Source organism: Heteronotia binoei, chromosome 10, assembly GCF_032191835.1.
Source record: "Heteronotia binoei isolate CCM8104 ecotype False Entrance Well chromosome 10, APGP_CSIRO_Hbin_v1, whole genome shotgun sequence".
In the NCBI taxonomy this organism is placed as follows: domain Eukaryota; kingdom Metazoa; phylum Chordata; class Lepidosauria; order Squamata; family Gekkonidae; genus Heteronotia; species Heteronotia binoei.
In genome coordinates, this window is record NC_083232.1 from 57732897 (window position 1) to 57752026 (window position 19130).

The 19130-nt window shown below is 47.0% G+C and overlaps 1 protein-coding gene across 5 annotated transcripts in view; it reads left to right on the top strand.

The window, feature by feature from the left end:
- Window positions 1-1539: 1539 nt before the first annotated feature.
- CREB5 (cAMP responsive element binding protein 5) overlaps window positions 1540-19130 on the top strand; it is a 318303-nt gene continuing 300712 nt past the window's right edge. Inside the window, exon 1 of one of the 5 annotated variants that reach the window (XM_060248703.1) lies at window positions 1540-1662. The gene's annotated coding sequence lies outside the window, so the exon portion shown is untranslated. The remainder of the gene's footprint in view (window positions 1663-19130) is intronic. The other 4 variants (XM_060248707.1, XM_060248706.1, XM_060248702.1 and 1 more) reach the window with 4 other exon arrangements.

Here is a 19130-nt window from a genome sequence, read left to right on the forward strand (position 1 = left end):
AGAGCTCAGCAAAATTCTCACAAGGGTTTGAACAATGGAGCCCAGAAGCATTTTGGCAGGGGGGGGGGGGTAAGAAAGAGCACAATAAAGTGTAGAGGTTCTGGAGCTCTGCTCCTGTGGGCTCCTGCCCAAAATGAGGCCTGATACACATAAATAAATATGCCCTGACCTGAGTGGCCAAGGCCAGATCTCATCAGATCATGGAAGCTAAGCAAGGCTGGCCCTGGTTAGCCCTTGGGCAGGAGACCACCAAGGAAGTCCAGGGCTGCTATGCAGAGGCAGGCAATGGCAACCCACCTCCGATGCCTCTTGCCTCGAAAGCCCTGCAGGATCAGCCATGACATGATGGCGTTTTCCACCTCCATACATACACATAAATAAATGAGGCTGAACAGAGATTTGCCAAAGGCCACAAAATGCCAAACAGATTTGCCAAAGGCTCACTCGTGAGACTGTAAAGTCCACAGGCTTTACAATCACTAAGAGCGCTGTTGGCCTAAAGCCATTACCCAGGGCAAGTCACTTCAGCAAAATATGACTAGTCCATAGCCAAAAGAATTTTGGTTTTCCAGCTCTTTAAGTGTAGGAATTCTGACATTTCAAAGCAAATCACAGATTCATATTATAGAGGAAAGAAAATATTTTAATTGTTCTCTCGTAGATTTCCACAAAGAGACAATTTGGAGTCTGAATCACCAGAGAAGTGGCTGTTAGGACGCAGAGTGGGCATGGCAGCCCCCTGAAAGGGAGGCAATAACTTTGAATTCCCTCAAAGTGGATTCCAGCCGTCTGCTCATGCCCTGCTGAAAGGAAAAACTTGTCAAGCCACGTGGACTGTCAAATTGGGGCCACCACTCCTGTCAGCCAAGAATCCAACAGTTCGCTAGGGGAAACGGGGGGTGGGGGAGACAAGCTGCTGCCCTGTCATTTTCTGAAAGGAGGACAACTGGGCAACCCGATCAGACCGCGCAGCATCTGCCCGGAAAGCCTCGTGCGTGCGTCTAATCTCTCGTGGTGGGGAAAGACACTTTGTGCATGGTCAGAGAGGCACTTCCTCCTCCTCCTCCCCCCGGCTGAGAGAAAGTCCAGAGTTGGAACCTTCTTGGGTAAGAAGGGCCGTGGCTCAAAGGAAGACTTGGCGACGACCCCAGTTCTCCATCGACCGTGTCAGTCAGTCTGCGCAGGGAGGGAGCACAGCATAGCCCTCTGTCCCTTCCAGCCAACCTTCCCGCCGGGCTTGTCCAGGCCCCGGGGTGGGGAGGGGACGGTCCCTTTCCCCCGGCTTTCTTCCTTCCCCCGAAGCTTTGGCTCTGAGGATTTTTTCCAGGCTGACTCACCCTACTCCGCGCAGCGCACTGTCATCCCCGGCGCGGCAAGCTGTTGCTTGTGGCTCTCCGGCGTTCCCAGTCCTCGTCTCTGGTTGGCGGGGAGGCGGGCGGGGGCGGGCCCGGCCCGGACACGCCTCCCCCGCCCCGGCCCGCCCAGCCGCTCGACTCTCTAGCTGGAGCAGGGACCGCAATGATTTAGAAGTTCAGGAATCCCACGTGACGTCACGGAGGGTGATGTAATGCTTCTCTAAATAGAACGTATTGTAACCTTCCCTCAGTCCAACGTGGTTCCTTCAGCCGGGCTGCTGGTCCCTTCCCTGCGTACACTTGTTGGGTAAGTCCCTCGAAATCCTGCATGGCCTCTTCGGGCGGCGGGTTGCAACTTGACGGCGAGCTTCGGGGAAAACTTTGCGCTTTGCAGCGGCGGGTCCCGCTGGCGTCGCTGGGTTGGCTCCGGAGGGGCGCGCGCGTGTGAAAGTCGCGCAGCGGGGCAAGAAGAAAAGCCCCCGCGGGCAGGAAGCCTCCGCAAGGTCCCGGGCCAGCGCTTGCTCGCTGGTTCTGTCGGGCGCTCCGCTTTGCCTTCTCTCCTCCGGGACTTGCAAGTTGCGGGCTCTGACTTTGGCCGGGGGGAATCCGGCGGGGCAGGCGCTGAGGAGGCGGCAGCCAGCTCGGGCTGTAGGAAGAGTGCGCACCGGGGCGGGAAGGTGTAGCGGCTGCGGGATGAGGGCTGCGGGTGCCTTGCTCCCTTCAGTGGCGCCGCGGGCAGGGCAGGGCAGGGCAGGGGGAACAGTAGTGTTGGCGCCTGTAAACTGGGATATATGGAGGGAGGGGGGCGAAAATAACTTTGGGGCTGGGGAGAGTTGAAACCGGGGGGGGGGGGGTCCTTTGGCAACCGGAACCACGGGATTGCGAGCAACTCCTTGGTTCCCAGCAGGGCTGATAGAAAGTTTGGAAGAGGCGGACTACGCTCTGTGTAGGCTCAGAAACTCTCTTCCTAGGCTTGCAGCTGAAGCCGCGCGGCCCCCCGGGACCTGTCCCCTTCAGCCTCTGCTGGCCCCGAGTGGGCTGCTTCTGGCGCCGCGACCCCGGCCAGCTCTGGAGGGGAGCGGGCAACCAGTTGCCACCTGGAGATGGGCGCCTTGGGGGGGGGGGGTCTCCCTGCTGAGTCCGGCTTCCCATCTCGCAGGCTGCCGGGATGACAACGCTCTCTCCGGGCTGCCCTCCCTCCCTGGGCGCTTTCGCTACCTCCCGGCCGGGAGCTCCAACTTTGGGACTTCGCAGCCCAGAGAAGAGCGAAGTTTCCCCTTCTGGCGCGCAGATCTGCTCGGGGAAAGAAAGTCGGCCAGGAGTCGAACCTCTCCCCCTCCTCCCCCTATCCCATCTGCGGGCCGCTGGCAGGGGTCTCGTGGGGCTTGAAAAGCGCCGGATTCGGTGTCTGTATATATTTGGTTGTTAGGTGGTTGCATCGCTATGTTGCCCCCCCCCCCCCCAGCCGCCCTCTCGGCCATCCCTCGGGGAGCCCGGCCCATGACGTCATGCTGCAGGCGAGGAAGCGGCGGGGGGGGAGAGTTGGGGGGCTGCCCGAGGAGCGCTGAGCCAGCATCGCTCCCTACCTGGGCGACATAGGCAGCCCCCCCTCCAGCCGCCCCAGCTTTCTCTCCAGCCCCACTGGTGGGAGAGGAGAGCCGCCGCCTTCCAGCTCTCCCACTCCCTCCGGCCAAGTCTCCCTCTTCCAGATCCACTGGAGTGTCAGGCAGATACCTGTCAGGAAGGAACTTGCGCTGCCGGCATTCTTGATGCTCGGCTCAGCCAGGGGCAGGTTTGCAGAACAAGCGCCAAAGGGAGAGAGGAGGAGAAGGGGGGCCGGGGGACTCTCCTCCCCAGCAGCAGGTAAGGCGCTGGCCAGACCCTTTCCGGGCCTCCGCGGAGAAGTTTCGGTCCCGTCTGGGGTTCCCAAGCGGTGCCCCGTTTGGCAAAGAGGCGAGGTGCGCTCGGTCGGGAGTGCGAGCGACTCTTTTCTCGTCTTCCGAGCAAAGTTGCGCACTCAGGTCCAATGCGCCCTCTAAACTGCAGAGTCTTGTGAGCAAAAACCCTGCTCTGAGCTACTGCCCTTTAAGTTGTGAGCTGCTGCATAAAGCCCTTTGCTCCGGGCCCATTTTTCCTGAACTGAGACAAAAAGGAGTGAGCTGGAGGCTAAAAATCTGTGAGCTGGCTCACGCTCATTCAGCTGCGAGGGAACACTGCTCAGGTTTCGACCCCGCTTGCGCCGGGCCAGAGAACCAGCCCCCTGTTGTTGCCGGAGGCCCGGGGCTTTGCTGGATCCCCCCAACACAGCTGCGTCTGGGCGCGGTGGTGACAGTACTCGAGCCGCCTCTAGGGATCCAGCCGGGCGGCCCTCCTCGCAGGCGGCGTGGTCGTGAACTCCCCCAGCCAGAAAACTTTCGCCGGGTCAGGAGCCCGGAGCGCGCCTGCCACTTTCGGGCCAGTTTGGTCCACGTGTAAAGAGCAAGCCGCGGGCGTGAGGGCAACTGGGAAGAGTTCGCCGAAGTTTGGAGAGCTGGCCCTTGGGCGGCCCTGACTTCGATGCGACCGCCCGCCGGCCAGGGCTTTCAACAGCTGGGGGTGGAACTGGGACTTCTCTTCCCTGCTCCGGTTGCAAAAAAAGAGGGCGGGGGGGGGGAGAGAAAGCTCCCGAGAAAAGTGTGATTAATGATCAGCGATAAGTGATTAGTGGTTTTATTCAAACTGTTACCTTTGACCAGAAGCAGGCATCAGAGGATTAAGAGGCTCTTTTAGATAAATGCTCATTAGTGGAAGGGGGGGAAATCTAAGAGAATAGGCAGGCACACAGAGACAACTTTCCAGGAAAATTGTTCCTGTCTTCGGAATAATAAGCCCAGTTCTGTTCACAGAAAGGCTGCTTTAATTTAAAAGTAGCTTTTATCTTGTAAATCAAAGTTTGAGGTAGAAATCCACTGGTCTATTATAACCTAGATTTTCCCATATCCATGGGATGCAGATTATCCCGGTTGTGATGATTTCTTTTTCATTTAAGGAAACAATTGAGATCTTGAAAGAAACCCAACATTGCCAACTGTTAAAAGTCCCATGAACTGAAGGTGTCCCCTTGGTGGAAGCCTGGGAGGCCTCCTGTCACTGAACTAGATGGCACATGTCAGTTCTGGAGGTGGAGACTTTGGGGTGGATGGTGAATAAACCTAACCTGTGGCAGCTTGTTATGTGTCCTTCAACACTTACCACAACGTTGGTTCTGTCCTGGGCTTGAAGCTAGACAGTTCTATACATTTGAAGTCACATTTTCCATGTCACTTAATCAAGTGAGTTGAAGGCTACTGGAAAATCTCGTCTCACCACTAAAAGAAATAGAGGGAGGGAGAAAGGATGGTGGGTGGCAAGTTCTACAAGTGGAGTGCTTGATTTTAAATTGTGGGGGTTAACACTACATCTGTGCTCAATCACTTTATCAAGCAGAGCAGCCCGCATTCAAAAATCATAGACTTAAACAGATTCTCTGCTTGACTTTTACTGCTGGAAAAAGAAAGGGGAAGGGGACAATCTGCTCATAGGAAAGAAAAGTTGATTCAGATGTCCTTGGTCCTGGTAAGACTTTTGATTTTATTTTTCTATCATTGTTGGCTTTTCCTATCTGTGTTTTACATACATGGATTGCAGAGAACCGGTGCAAAATAGTTGCTCCACTTTGTAAGGAGCCTATGATTTTGGTAACACATTTCTATTTGTAAACTTGCATGTCAATTCCTAGATCACATTTCACTGGAATGAAAAGGGCCAGCAAGTCAACCCAGCATGCTGTAGATAATGGAAATTGTCAACCAGATACTTTACGCTTTGGTAGAAATATTCAGGTTGAGCTTTCTTCAAGAAGTGTTCCCCAAGGTGCATACCTTGGTTTTTACTCAGAGAATAAGCATGGAAGAAAAACAGAAAGTTACTGTAGTAACTGGAGGAAACTGTGATTTAGGAATGGAATATGACTACAGATGATGGGAATGGCAAATTATAATAATGGTATATCTGAAATCATATTTGTTTTTTTAAAAATCTGTGACCTGAAAGTATTTCTTAAAATAGCAAACTGTATCAATAGAGCAAGAGCTGGTGTCTCTTACTTGGAATGAAGATGGGGGCGAGGAGAGGGGGATAAAAATAAAGAGCAGAAAGAATGAGATAAAGTGAACTACCTAAACTTTACTAAGTAGTGAGCTCCTAAGCAAAGTTACACCTTTCTAAGACCATTGTCTTCAATGGATTTAGAATTACATAAATTTGCTTAGGATCACACTACGCAGTACTTGAGAAATGCTGCGTACATTTATGGCACAGACATTTATTGAGGAGGTGGTCATTGGGAATCATTGTCTCTGCACCGCTTGGAACATACCTTTTAAAAAGTGGCTTTAATAACATTGTATCTTAAGTTGACTTTTAGAAACTTTTCTCAAGGAAATAGCGCGCAGCCCATGTGTAACGCTGAGGGAGAGCCACATGAGTTTCATTCTGTAAAACACATATTAATGTAAATTTCACAGGCAATTCATGTGTGATCACTGTTCTGCCTAGAAACTTTATAATGTTTGAAAGAGCTTTCAGCACTTGTTTATGACAGGCCTCTTTGCTTGCAATGGTTTCCGAGTGTACCTCCAAAATGTGTTTGTGGAGCCAGAACTGGCTGCAGCTCTCTTCTGCATTTATGTTCGGTGGCAGTCATGCCATCGCCGCTGCATAGTTTATGAAATTGCCTTTGCTTAGAAGGCAATAAGTTATAAATTAACTTCAAATACTTGTCTTCCTCCCATTATTAGCAAGTCTTTATTTTACAGCATGGCTGAGGTAAAGATGAAACAAGACGTGAAGTCTAACCATCCAACATCCAGAAATGGGGTGACTATGATTAAGGAGCATCCTAATAATTCTTACTGCCATGTTCTAGATAGCTTTTTAGACTATCCTTTCTTTCCTTAAAATAAAAGACAAAGTAATATCTTTTTTAAAAAACAGTTAATGGGTGGCTTTTCTAATTACCAGAAAACTTCTGTGAAGGCCTTGTCACCCAGCAAACCATCTTTGGTGCGATCGGCCCATCTGGTCAGTCCTGGTCTGGGCTCATAGGACTCTTATGGACTGCCTTCCTGATGAAGGAGCAAATTGATTCTGAGTTTATAATTTTTAAGTTCCAACCAAATCCTTTTTTTTTTTTTGCCAGAGTGTTTAATTTATGTGTCCAATCACATAATGATGTAAGTCAACAATTATTTTCAAGGAAGGACACTAGAACTTGTTTTTTGTTATCCTGATACATAAAGCTATATTTGAAAACTATGGGCTGCTGAATTCCCGGACCCCTCCTTCTGCCCCCAGTTCTTCCATATGTATATGTCGGATGAATGATTGTCTGCTGACTTGCATTTTAGGATTGTGATGTCTTTCTCACTAGATTTTTTTTTAAAAAAGTCATTAATAAGTGATTTAATTTTAGTGCAGGCATTTAAAACATTGTTAGTATTCCCATGCTTACTAGTTCACCTCCAACCACAGATTATTTTCCACCCTCATATCTAAATTAAAGTCTTTCACTTGTAGATTTCAGTGTACGGATCTCAGGCCAGAATGAAGAGCTGCTGTCCTGGATTCCACACTTCCACACAAAATTAGACTGCTTAAATTACATTGAAATTGGTCACTCTGTTCTACTAGATGTAGAATTCTATTTTCTGAAGACTACATTTTTGGCTGTTGCTTCGGGAGCTAACCTGGGAAGCAGGGCAAGCATTTTAGAAATAACCAGTATCCCCCCTCAGTGTCTTTTTGTTTACAACTTGCTTTTATCTTTTGGTGCATTTTGTCTTCTATTATGCTTTGATCATTTCCGAAAAAAAATGTTGTAAGCTCACATTGGAGTTTTTTGGGAGAAAAATGGAGAATAAATATTTTAAGTAAAGTAAATAAGTTGTTAATTATTATGTTGACTCAATTCTTTAAGTTGTTAATTATTACATTGACTCAATTCTGTATGATGCAAATAATAATAAAGTAGATTTGATATTATGAGCCATAACTTTAGGGGACTATGTATGCGTCGTTACTCATTTACTGACGCCGAGTGCACATCTGTAACCTTTCCTGCTTGTATCCTTGCACTTCAGTTGTACTTGGAAGTAGTTGATTGAAATGTAATTTGTTTCTAGCAGAAGAGATTAAAGATGACTACCTTACACACTGATAATGCTAATCACTAGTTGTACATTTCTAAACAGAGTTATATCTTTCTAAATGGACTTAGAAGGGTGTACAGTGTATGCCCACCATTTATGGATTTTTTACTAGTACAATCACATGTTATGGTCTCCAGCCTATTTTTGCTCCCAACGCACACATGGTTAAATTTTACAAGTAATTTGGTTGTTATACTTCTGGGAGTAAGCAGACCCTTGCTTTCCAATATTCACAGATTTCACCATTCATGATGATCCCAGGAATGAATCTCCTGCATATTGCAAAGGTCTACTGTAACTCTATTTAGGATTGTACTGTAAAGCACTGTGTTTTTTTCTGGGTACATAACCCTTGCCAAGTTACTCCATTCTAAGACCATTCATTTCAGTGGTCTTACACTGGAGTAACTACATAGTGTTGCGCTGCTAGTCAGTTAGAACTTTAGAGGCAATAATCTGGTTTACTTTGAGTACTGACTATCTTTAAAAGAAATTCATCTGTAAAACGATATTTTCAAACAAAGTTCTTGGTAAGGCACACTACAAAACAGAATATTAATACTTGTAACAAAATATACCCAGCTAAAAATAAAAAGTGAGTATATGATGTGCATGCATCTGTGTAGTAGTTGTTCATGCACTACATATTTAACTGTTTAATGGTTTTTAGAGGTTGATAGAGTAAATCTCCAAACTTAAATTGCTATGCCTCTTATCCATATTACCTAATAATAACTGCATAATGGGGAATAATGGATGCTAACACTGTATTGAATTTTTACGGTTAAACATCTGTTGCTGAGATATGTTTGAGCTTGAGGCATCCACCACCTTTTCAACACCAGCAAATCTTAAACATTCAGTGAAGTTCTTTCTCTTAATTAAAAATCGGAATTCCAATTTTAGTTGTGAAACTTTTGGTCTGCCAGCAGTAACTTTAATTGAACATACGCATATACAAGATTGTCCAAAGCTGCTTGCTGTATATTCGGAGATTGTGTATTATTAACAGTGTGAAATTTTCTAAGCATTTTGTGCTGTCTTTTTGGGAGTTTAAAAGGAAAATATATAAAGTAACATACTAAAAGTAAACTAAAATGTTTAAAGCTTTCTACAACTTCCTGAGTTTATGAGATGTTATGCTTTCATTCTTTTTTCTCTCCTATGCTTTGAAATTCCAAGAAGTCAATTCTCCCAAGTAATTTCAAATAAATGTTTTTGATACTTACACCTACCAGTGTTTGTTTTAATTCTGATAGACCTTTAGTGGCTCTGGTTCTCAGGATCTGCCTTCTATGTGTCATATGTTAATCTGGGATTCAAGTTGAAAGATTGTTCCATTCACACTGTGCACTTACCGGGATTTGCATTTCTCAAGCAACATCACCACTTTGTGCCACATGGCAAGCAGCTATAGTATGGGGTCTGTTGCTTAAAGGCTGAAAAACCAGGAGCCTTCTGAGTATTAGCAATCCCTGCAGTGCACCAAGAGTAGCTGTCTAGACTGTGGACCAGGTGGCCTGGCGAGAAAGGAATTTAGTTCCTCCAAATGTGGTCCTTTGGACTGATAGAAGATAAATGGGATAATTTAGCTAGAGAACCACCTGGAACTAGCTAGAACTGGTTGAAGTTCTTCGATAACATAGTCAGACTTGATCAGATAATTTATTTCAGGTGACCGGTAGAAATTGGAATCATGGCCAGTCTCCCTAACCTTCACATATTTGTAATAACTCTTGCGACTGTATGCAGGTGCAGACCATCACTGTATGAGTTCTAACTGCATGGGGTCTGTACATTGATTTAAAGTAACTCCGTTCACAAGTTACAGCAAACACATGTACTGTTGATGTAAACTTGCATTGAGTAATTCTTATGTTACATTCAATGTGCTTATAGTCAGGGGTCATTTTGTAGAAAAATAGGTGGTGGAGCTCATTAGCATAACTTATTAGCATATGCTGCCCCCCACCAGCCAAAAGCAACATGGCGCAAGAAAGATCCAGCCAGCCCAAGCAGGCCTCACTCACCTGGGGCTCTTCTTGGCCACCTCTTCCCCAGTCAAAAGGCCAACAAGCTACCAGCTGCCCAAAATCACATAAGAAGTGGAGAAAAGGTGGCACAGGCTTCGCCAGGGGTTAATGAGGGCTGCTAGGGGTGTGGCAAAGCTCCTGGTGGCTGGCTGGCTACCCCCTCTCCTAATCCAGGGATTGTTATGCAGCTGCACCTACTACTCAATGAACAAGGTAGATGGGGAGGAGGAGGGGGGAGCTGTCAGAAAGGTTCAGGAGCTCTGCTCCTGTGAGCTCCTGCTGAATTTAAGGCCTGCTTATAGTTGATACCAACGTCACATTTATTCAGGCACTGGTCTTTAGTTTCAGGTGCAAACTGCATGCATGCTGGCTCTTTCTCATGAAAGCATATGCTGCCCCTGTTGGAGCAAGAATCTACATAAACCCAGTCCGACAGCTACAGTATGACAGCTGGTGATCTAGCTGCCAGGCTAGGTCACAGTGACCTGATCAGCAGACCGGCTTGAGCCGGCAGAAGCCAAGTGATGCAATCTGCTGAGTCAGCACGGCCAGGATTGGCTGCTTGGACTATATATGATCTGTGTGTGCATCACACAGGTCTCTCCCTGTGAGATGGTGGTTAGGCGAAGCACTTTGTCCGTGGAGGTGATATTGTATAGACTGCACAAGAGAGCACTTGTTGTGTATATATGTTAATACACCTTTTGGCACTAGTTGCACGTGTCTGCCTGATTTTCTTTCCTGAAGCCCTGTGTCGGGCAAGTCATCTCCCTCACTCTGCTACTCCCGCTCCGACAGGGTTATGGGCCCAGCACGCTTCCGCTGCGCGGAGGAGAGAGTTGAGAGTTGAGCTGACTGTGAGTTTGGAAAGAGCCGGAGGCGAGGAACGCCGGTGAAGGACACAGAAGCACCACCGTTCTCTGTTTGAGAGCCAGAGGGACGTCGGCAGCCGGCCGTGAGGAGGAGTCGGCACGATGGCTCAGCAACAGCTTGGAGTAGCCGTTGAGAAGCTCACCTCAGCCAACTACGCGGTGTGGAGCCTGAGAATGCAACACTACCTCAAGCGTGAAGGGCAATGGCTGTTCGTGAGTAACCCCCCTGCTGACTTATCTCCTGCCGAGACTGTGTTATCGGATAAGGCACTGGCCAACATAGTGCTGTCTATAGGAGATGACCAGCTGGTTTATGTGCGAGGGAAGGACACTCCCAAGGCTGCCTGGGACGCGTTGAGTGCGGTGCATGTTAGCACCACTGCTGGTTCCCTCATGGCCTTGACAAGGAGGATGTTCCGCACCGTTATGCCGGCTGGAGGGTGTGTGAAAGATCACATCAAACGGCTAACGGACTGTTTCGTTGAGCTGGAGGCAAGAGGCAAGACTGTAGCTCCAGACGACAGAGTGTACATTTTGCTGTCGTCGTTGCCACCTGAGTACACTCCCCTGATAACTTCTCTGGAGACGGTGGACGTAGCGACCCTGACCATGGAATACGTCTGTGCCCACCTGCTTGACTTCCAAGAGAGAATTGCGGCCGTGAGCTGTCCGGGGGTGTCGGCCGGGCAGCGTGCTGTTATCGGTGTGTCCGGGAAGACAGCCAAGAATGAGCCAGCTTCTGCTGCTGGCAGGCGTCCGAAGGTGGAGGAAGTGGAGCCGACTGCGTTTGCAGTCCGTCGCTGCTATGGATGCGGGTCGTCGCAGCACCTGCTCCGAGCTTGCCCTGAGAGGGAGAAGAGGCGGGGGCGTGTGCGGCGAGAGCGGAGGACCGCCAGCCCGTGTGAGGAAGCAACCCGGCTGGTCACGTCTGCAGTAGAGAGCACAGGGTCTGCTTGGATTTTAGACTCCGGGGCAACGAGCCATCTCTGCTGCGAGAAGGAGTTGTTGAAAAACATTGACAGTCCTGAGCATAAGTATGTGAGATTGGCTGATGGGACCACTGCCAATTCTGTTTGCTCAGGCAATGTGGAATTTCCTGCACTGAAATGTATGTTGCAAAATGTGTTGTATGTACCCTCACTGCAGTCTAACCTGTTGAGTGTTAGCACACTGTTTGACCAGGGATACCAGGTGAGATTTGAGAAAACCTGCTGCAAAATCCTGGGAGGTGGGGGAAAGTTGCTTGTGACAGGAAAGAGGGAAGGTAAACTGTATGTGGTCCAGAGTGATTGTGCCCAGGTGGCTCAGGTGTCGAATGAGCCTGTGCACAATAATTGTATACATTTGCTCCATAGGAGACTTGGGCACTGCGGATTTAGGGCGTTAAAGAAAACCCTGGAGCTTGTGCCTAGTTTGAAAGTAAATCCTTGCAAATGTTACTTGGATTGCCAGGTCTGCAAGAAGACCAAAAGCAAGGCGTGTGCTGTTGCTAAAGAAAGCTCAAGGGAAAGCACACGAGCCCTGGAACTAGTCCATTTAGACGTTATTGGCCCATTGCCAAAGAGTCTGTCGGGGAGGAGATACTGCTTGGTGGCCACCGACGACCACACGAGGTACGCGTGGGTTTTCACCATGGTGCATAAGTCTGAGGTGTATAAGACATTCACCAAGTGGGTCAAAGCAGTGGAGAGACAATTAGGGGTTAATCTCCTGGCTGTACAAACCGACAGAGGGGGGGAATTCTTATCTAACCAGATGAAACGTTGGCTGGAGAACAAGGGCATTGCCCACCGTCTGACGAACCCGGCAACGCCCCGAGAAAATGGGCATGGGGCTGTATTGCAGAATGTGATGTATTGCATGTTAGAGGATGCACAACTGCCAATGACCTATTGGGCAGAAACCATACATGCAGCTGTTTTTTTGCAAAATAGGGTTTGGTGTAATACTGTGAAAAATGTGCCTTACAGGTTACTGTTGAACAAGACCCCAGATTTGAGTTCTTTAAAAGTCTTTGGGTCACGGGCTCGGGTTGGCATCCACTCCACGAGTAGCGGGGAGGGGGATGTCCGGGCAGAGAGCCTAATTTTTCTGGGCTACAAGCCAAGGGCCAGGTGTTATCGTTTCTGCAATAGCAAAAGCAAGATAACACTTAGTAAGAGTGCCCAGTTCAATGAAGAAAGCAGCTGGCCAAGGTTGCACTCCTTGCAGAAACAATTTGTCCTGCTGCCAAGTAGCGATAACGATGTTGGAGCGCAGCCCAGAACTCCAGCCCAGGAGGTGGCACCCAGTGGGGCTGGAGAAGGTGAGCCGAATGCTGGCACAGAGCCTGACGAGCAGAGTCAGGAGGCAGAGCCTCAAATGCAGGAACTGGAGGTAAAGTGTGAGAGTCAGGAGGTTCAACACCCAATTACAGGGGCAGAGCAACCAGCCCAGGAGGTGGGAACAGAGCAACCCGAAGAAGACAAAGCTGGTCCAAGCACAGGGCCACGGGTGTCTGCCAGGTCCACCAAAGGCCAACGTCCCGCTAGGTACAAGTGTCCCTATGTCACTCTGACTGTCAATCCAGACCCACCCGGATTTGAGGAAATGTTAAAAGAAAAGGCTAAGAAATGGAAAGCCTGGGTGGCAGAGTGCGAGGCAAGGGAGAAGGAGGCTGAAGCCAAGCGTCTGAAAGAGCTGGCTGAACAGGAACACGATGATGTGTTTTACAATCATGATGAGTTCCTGAACGAATTCCGGAAAGGGTTCCGAGCTACGTAAATATGAACTGTAATGTTGCTGGTGGACATGTATGTAAACTGTGTAAAGTGTTTTGGTGCACTGGGTTTAAATAGATTAGGAGGTGTGTTGGAGCAAGAATCTACATAAACCCAGTCCGACAGCTACAGTATGACAGCTGGTGATCTAGCTGCCAGGCTAGGTCACAGTGACCTGATCAGCAGACCGGCTTGAGCCGGCAGAAGCCAAGTGATGCAATCTGCTGAGTCAGCACGGCCAGGATTGGCTGCTTGGACTATATATGATCTGTGTGTGCATCACACAGGTCTCTCCCTGTGAGATGGTGGTTAGGCGAAGCACTTTGTCCGTGGAGGTGATATTGTATAGACTGCACAAGAGAGCACTTGTTGTGTATATATGTTAATACACCTTTTGGCACTAGTTGCACGTGTCTGCCTGATTTTCTTTCCTGAAGCCCTGTGTCGGGCAAGTCATCTCCCTCACTCTGCTACTCCCGCTCCGACAGCCCCCCACCAGCCAAAAGCATTACATGCACATGAGTTCACTGTAACAGATACTGATGGCTGAGAAATAGTGTACAGATCACATGTTTAGAACCTATGCAAATATAGCTTGTGCATATGGACTGCTCAGAAGTCAAATGTATATAGGGTGGAGCCAGGGCTGGTTTTCTCCCCTCTGCATGCACTAAGTCACCATGACTGTGTTGGCCTAACAGACATCACCATTCATAGTGCGGGTTCATTTTCCCCCAAGGCTGTAGCCTGCCTTCTTCATTGGGTGGTGGATAGCAATATTTCCAGGTGGGCCCAAAATCTACTAGCCAGTTTGCAATGGGGCACAGAGCACTAATGTCATGACTGGGGAGGATCTGTGCCTTGGACTGAGGAAGCTAGCCATCCCTGCTTGAAGTTACTTCTCCTGAGGTCCTTAAGCATTTTGTTGTGCTTGAAATCATCCTGGCTAAGGGGGATGGTTTTGTTTTTTGTTTTAAAAAAGAGACTTTCCCATTCTAAAGCCAAGCCCCAGTTCTTTAAATGGAAACTGCAACATCACTGTATTTTTGAAGGTGGAGTAGAATAGGGCATCAAGTAGGGTGAAGCAGCATCCTCTAGCCCAACAGTGGCACGAGGTCTGTTTCATTTCCCTTTCTGCTGTATGCTTATGGCTGGAGTAAGTATTCCAATCCATGTTAGTGATTATGAACAGAGAATCACAAAATGGCGAGTCTGGAGTCTGCAGAGTGCATGTGTGTAATTTTGTGTATGTGAGGCTTCAGAAGCTATGGTGAGATCAGACTCAGATCCCTGATTACTCCTCTATTATGACTATGGATATTCACTGCACAGATACTCTATAATATCAGACTATGGAAAACAAATAGCTCTTTTTAAATACTTATTTATTGCATTTGGCCTACCAAGACACCCCTTCTTCCAAGGCAGCAATATGGGAGGTACTGTTCTGTAGTAATGTGCACTAATGTTTTTTTAAACCGTCAAGTTACAGATGACTTATGACAACTCCATGGAGTTTTGAAGGCAAGAGACAATCAAAGGTGGTTTGCCATTCTAGCCTGGGCTATCCAAGCTAGAGATGTCTCAGTTAGAAGTCTTTTATTTGTGACTGAACTTCGAAGTGCCTAATTTCTGTGTGTTTTGAATAATCAAAGGCCTTTTTGACAATGAATACAAAAGCCATAAATTACAGCCTTATCCCAGCTGAGGCATGCTGGTTTGTTTTACAGAAATGCTGAGGTGAGATTTTAGAATTAGGGACAGTTTTAAAAACCAAGTATGCTGAGCCAAATGTGTAGAGTTAGTGACAGTTTTTAAAATCAGATAGGCCTGAGTCCACATTCTTCAATCATCTGGTCACCTTCTGCTATCTACTAATGTCTGGATTCTTCCACAGTATCTAGGATTGCCAGGTCTGTGTTGGAAAACACCTGGAGACTTTGGAGGTAGATCCAAGAGAGGGTGAGGTTTGGGGAGAGGAGGGGCCTCAGCAGGACGTTTTTTGTAGAAAAAGCTCAGCAGGAACTCATTTACATATTAGGCCATGCCCCCTGATGTTACCATTATTTCACATGGGACTTTTTGTGGGAAAAGCCTAGCAGGAACTCATTTGCATATTAGGTCACACCGCCTCACACCAAGCCAGCCAGAACTCTGTTCCTGTGCTTCCATGCTCAAAAAAAGCCTCAGCATGGTACAATGCCATAAAGTCCACCCTTCAAAGCGGCCATTTTCTCCAGGGGAGCTAAACTCTGCCAGCTGGAGATCAGTTGTAGAAGCAGGAGATCTCCAGGTCCCACCTGGAGGCTGGGGACCCTAGCAGAATTAATGGATTGTGCAGTATCAATGGACTGTGGCTTTCATTTTTTGCCCACATATCCTTTGGAATAGCATTGGTCACACAAAGCATTTCTGTTTGCCTTCACTTTTTTCTTATGCAGCTATTATTATTTGAATGCCACTTTGATTTCTTACAATCCTTGAATGTCTTCTATTTTACTTGGTTTCCATTTACTCCTAGTTACTGGGCACTAATAACTGGTAGTGGAGGTTACAGGCAGCATCAAGGATCTACCATTTAATAATCTTAAACGTAATTACTTGGGAAAATCCTGTTGGCAATCACTTTCTGAAAGGAAGCATGTGCCCTGTTAAACTGCTCAGTTCTTGTAACTTTTCCTCATGATTTTCTTTTGCTGGTCTCAACCCCATACTGCTTCAGTTTATCCCAGGGGCGGGGAACCTTTTTTCTGCCAAGGGCCGTATGGATATTTATAATATCATTCGCGGGCCATAAAAAATTATCAACTTAAAAATCAGTGCTTTGCCAAGGGAGAATGATTCAGGCCAGCAAAATTAATGCAGATAATTGTTTTTCTATTTGAAGGCATGTGGGGAAAGCCTAATCTGGTGCGCACACGCACCACACACACACACACACACACATACACGGCCTGCCGCCCTAGGCAAATGCATAGGTCCAGGGCTTTTTTGTAGAAAAAGCCCAGCAGGAACTCAGTAGCATATTAGACCACATCCCCTAATATTAGCATATTAGGTCACACACTCATTAGCATATTAGGCCACACCATCTGGGATAATCAAGTGCAAATTGAACTGTGACAGTAACTTTTCCAGGCCCTGCAGCAATTCTGGCTGGTCAGCCAGGCCCCAGGGAGGCTGCCGCATAGTACATCTGGGCCCTGTGATCCCTGCCTGGCCCTGGGGAGGCTGCTGCACAGTGCGACTGGGCCCCACTATCCTCGCTGGCCAGCCAGGCCCCAGAGAGGCTGCCACATGGCTCAGTTCGGCCCAGTAATCCCCGAGGGCCACACCAAGTGTCCTCGAGTGCTGCGTACGGTCCTCAGGATGGAGGTTCCCCACCCCTGGTTTATCCCCTGAAATCTACATGCATTTTTGTACCTTTAGTTTTCACTGTTTTTCCCCTGCTTTTTTGTGTTTTTTTGTGACCACTTTTAACCCTGATTTTTTTGTTCATTTGGGGTGGTGGTGAAAGAGGCCTGGGTGATGCCCGCCACAGCTGGGGCAATCCACAGGAAGGGTCCAGTGCACGTCCAGAGTTGCTGCCCCGCCCCTGTGTGGGAGGGCACTTTTACCCTGATGTTATTCTGAAAGAAAGTTTTCGATAACCCTTTTCCTTGTGTATAATATTTCTTTCGGTTTTCTTTGTTCCACCCACCTCCAGCCCACTTTTTAATGGGTGGACTGTTGTGATCAAACCACTCCTTCTCCCTCTCCTTGAAGATGAGCAGTTTCATTTTCTTTTCTTTTCTTTTTAAAAATGGCGCTACAATATTGAATTCCCAGCTTTCATTTTTTTTAAAAGGAAGTCTCTAGTTTTTTCCCTCACAAAAATATAAGGAAAAAGGTATTCCTCTGTAAGAGAAGGAGCTGGAGACTTTTTTTTTAAAGAAAGCTAGGAATTCTGAGAACCTGCTAAGCCTGTTGTTATAACAGTCTCTAGTGATATATCAATATTTTAGTACCATTTTGATAAAGGAGGGTGTTGTGACTCCACCAGTGACACCACTAATGGTGACAGCACCCTCAGTTGAAAATCCTAATTATTGAAAGCATATGTGGAAGAAAATAAACTAACTACACATCAGTGAAAATGCAGAAGGAGAGCAGACATACAGAAGAATCATGCCCAAACCAATTCCAATGCTTGTAGATCGACTGCCAAAAAAACCAAGAGTAATCTGAGCGTGCAGGAAAGCCCTATGCTGAAGTAATTGTGATGTGAGTGATCTGTGAGCATTTGTTTTTAATTCAAAGAGGACACTAATTTGTTCAGGGAAATGGCACTGTGGGGAGGGGAGGTTCCTTTTCCACACTGTTTCACTGATCCAATCTACCCCTTTTTTAATTTCTGCAGGTTTAGTGGCAGCTGGGAGGGTGGATTATAATTCACATACAGCATGGAAAGAAAGGGTTAAATCCCACAATGCCACTTGTGCAGTTGAATTAGCAGACCCATATGGCTGCTTTGAGGTTAACCGCCCCCTCATCCCCGCTGCCCTGTCACTGTGGTATCCTGACTGCTGATCTTTTGCTTGTTATCTGGTTGGCCTTGATTCAGACCAGGTGTTCTGAGGCCAAAAACTAGCTGTCAATTTGAAGCCCGTGTTCACAGCACAAACTGCTTACTGAACTTTGCATAACTGTATTTAAACAACGGGTGTGATCCAGATTAGAGAAGCATATTTAAATTCAGTGATTTTCGGTGGGAGAACTGTGCACGTGATTGCCTGTGCCTGAAACATGCCCGATGATGATGTTTATAGAATGGAAGAAACAATATATGTTGCAACTGCTGTCACCACTTGTTTTGAATCCCATTGGCCTAATTCCATTGAGGGATCATATCAGTATATCTGATCTGAAACAAAGATCCTTAACATTGGGGCAGGATGCAAAGAGCAGCAAAAGTCTTCTTGGGAACCGAAAGGGGCTTCAGACTTGTTGTTCTTAAACAGCAGCATCTGCGCAGTGAACTTTTCTTGAAACTGACTGCAGTTTCAAAAGCCATTTGTGAGATGTTACAGGGAGCCAGCTGTTCAGATGATACAAATAAAAATGTCCTAACATAAGCCTTTTGTATTAGCTTGACTGTGGTGGTATTCTAATCGTAGCATGTACCCTTCTTGCTTGGTGTTAACATGCTAAATATTAAGAGATCTCACTCTTTGTGTATGGGGTTCATGTGTTATAAAAGTCAGTTATCCCAATGCAAAGGAAATAGGTCAATGGTTTGAGAAGGGTGTAACTCTTTAGGATTGTGCTGCAAGTTCCAATGAACTTGCCATTGCTTCTGAATTCATAGGATGACACTGCACATTGATGTAGAACACTTAAATTAGTTCCCCCATGTAAATAAATAATCATTAAATTGAAGTACTAAAAGATAAACTGGATGGGATTAATGTAGTGGGTCTAAAACATAGGAATGTAATGAAGAACCATAAAAAGATCCCAGCTGGATATTTGTTCTTGTTCTCTACGGTGGCTCACCAGAGGTCTGGGTTGACCAACCTTTGCCACAAACCTTGGACTACTGGTAAATATTATAGCAGTTCTGCTGCAATTTGCTGATGTTGACAAATTACATACAGGTAAATTATTCTTAGTGCTGAAAGTAAAGTACCGGTACATCTTTTGCTAGAAGTGTATGATCACTAAGTATGTGTCCCTCTGTGTTCAGATATTCGAGGTGATCAAAAGTCACATGAGAACTTTGATCCAGTCTATAGTTTGTAAGGATGCCATACAGTGAATCAGTTTTATTTGGAAATAAACACTTCCAAAGTAAGTGTTCAGAAGATTTCAGACTTATGTTTCCTAATAAGCTGCAGCAAATCTT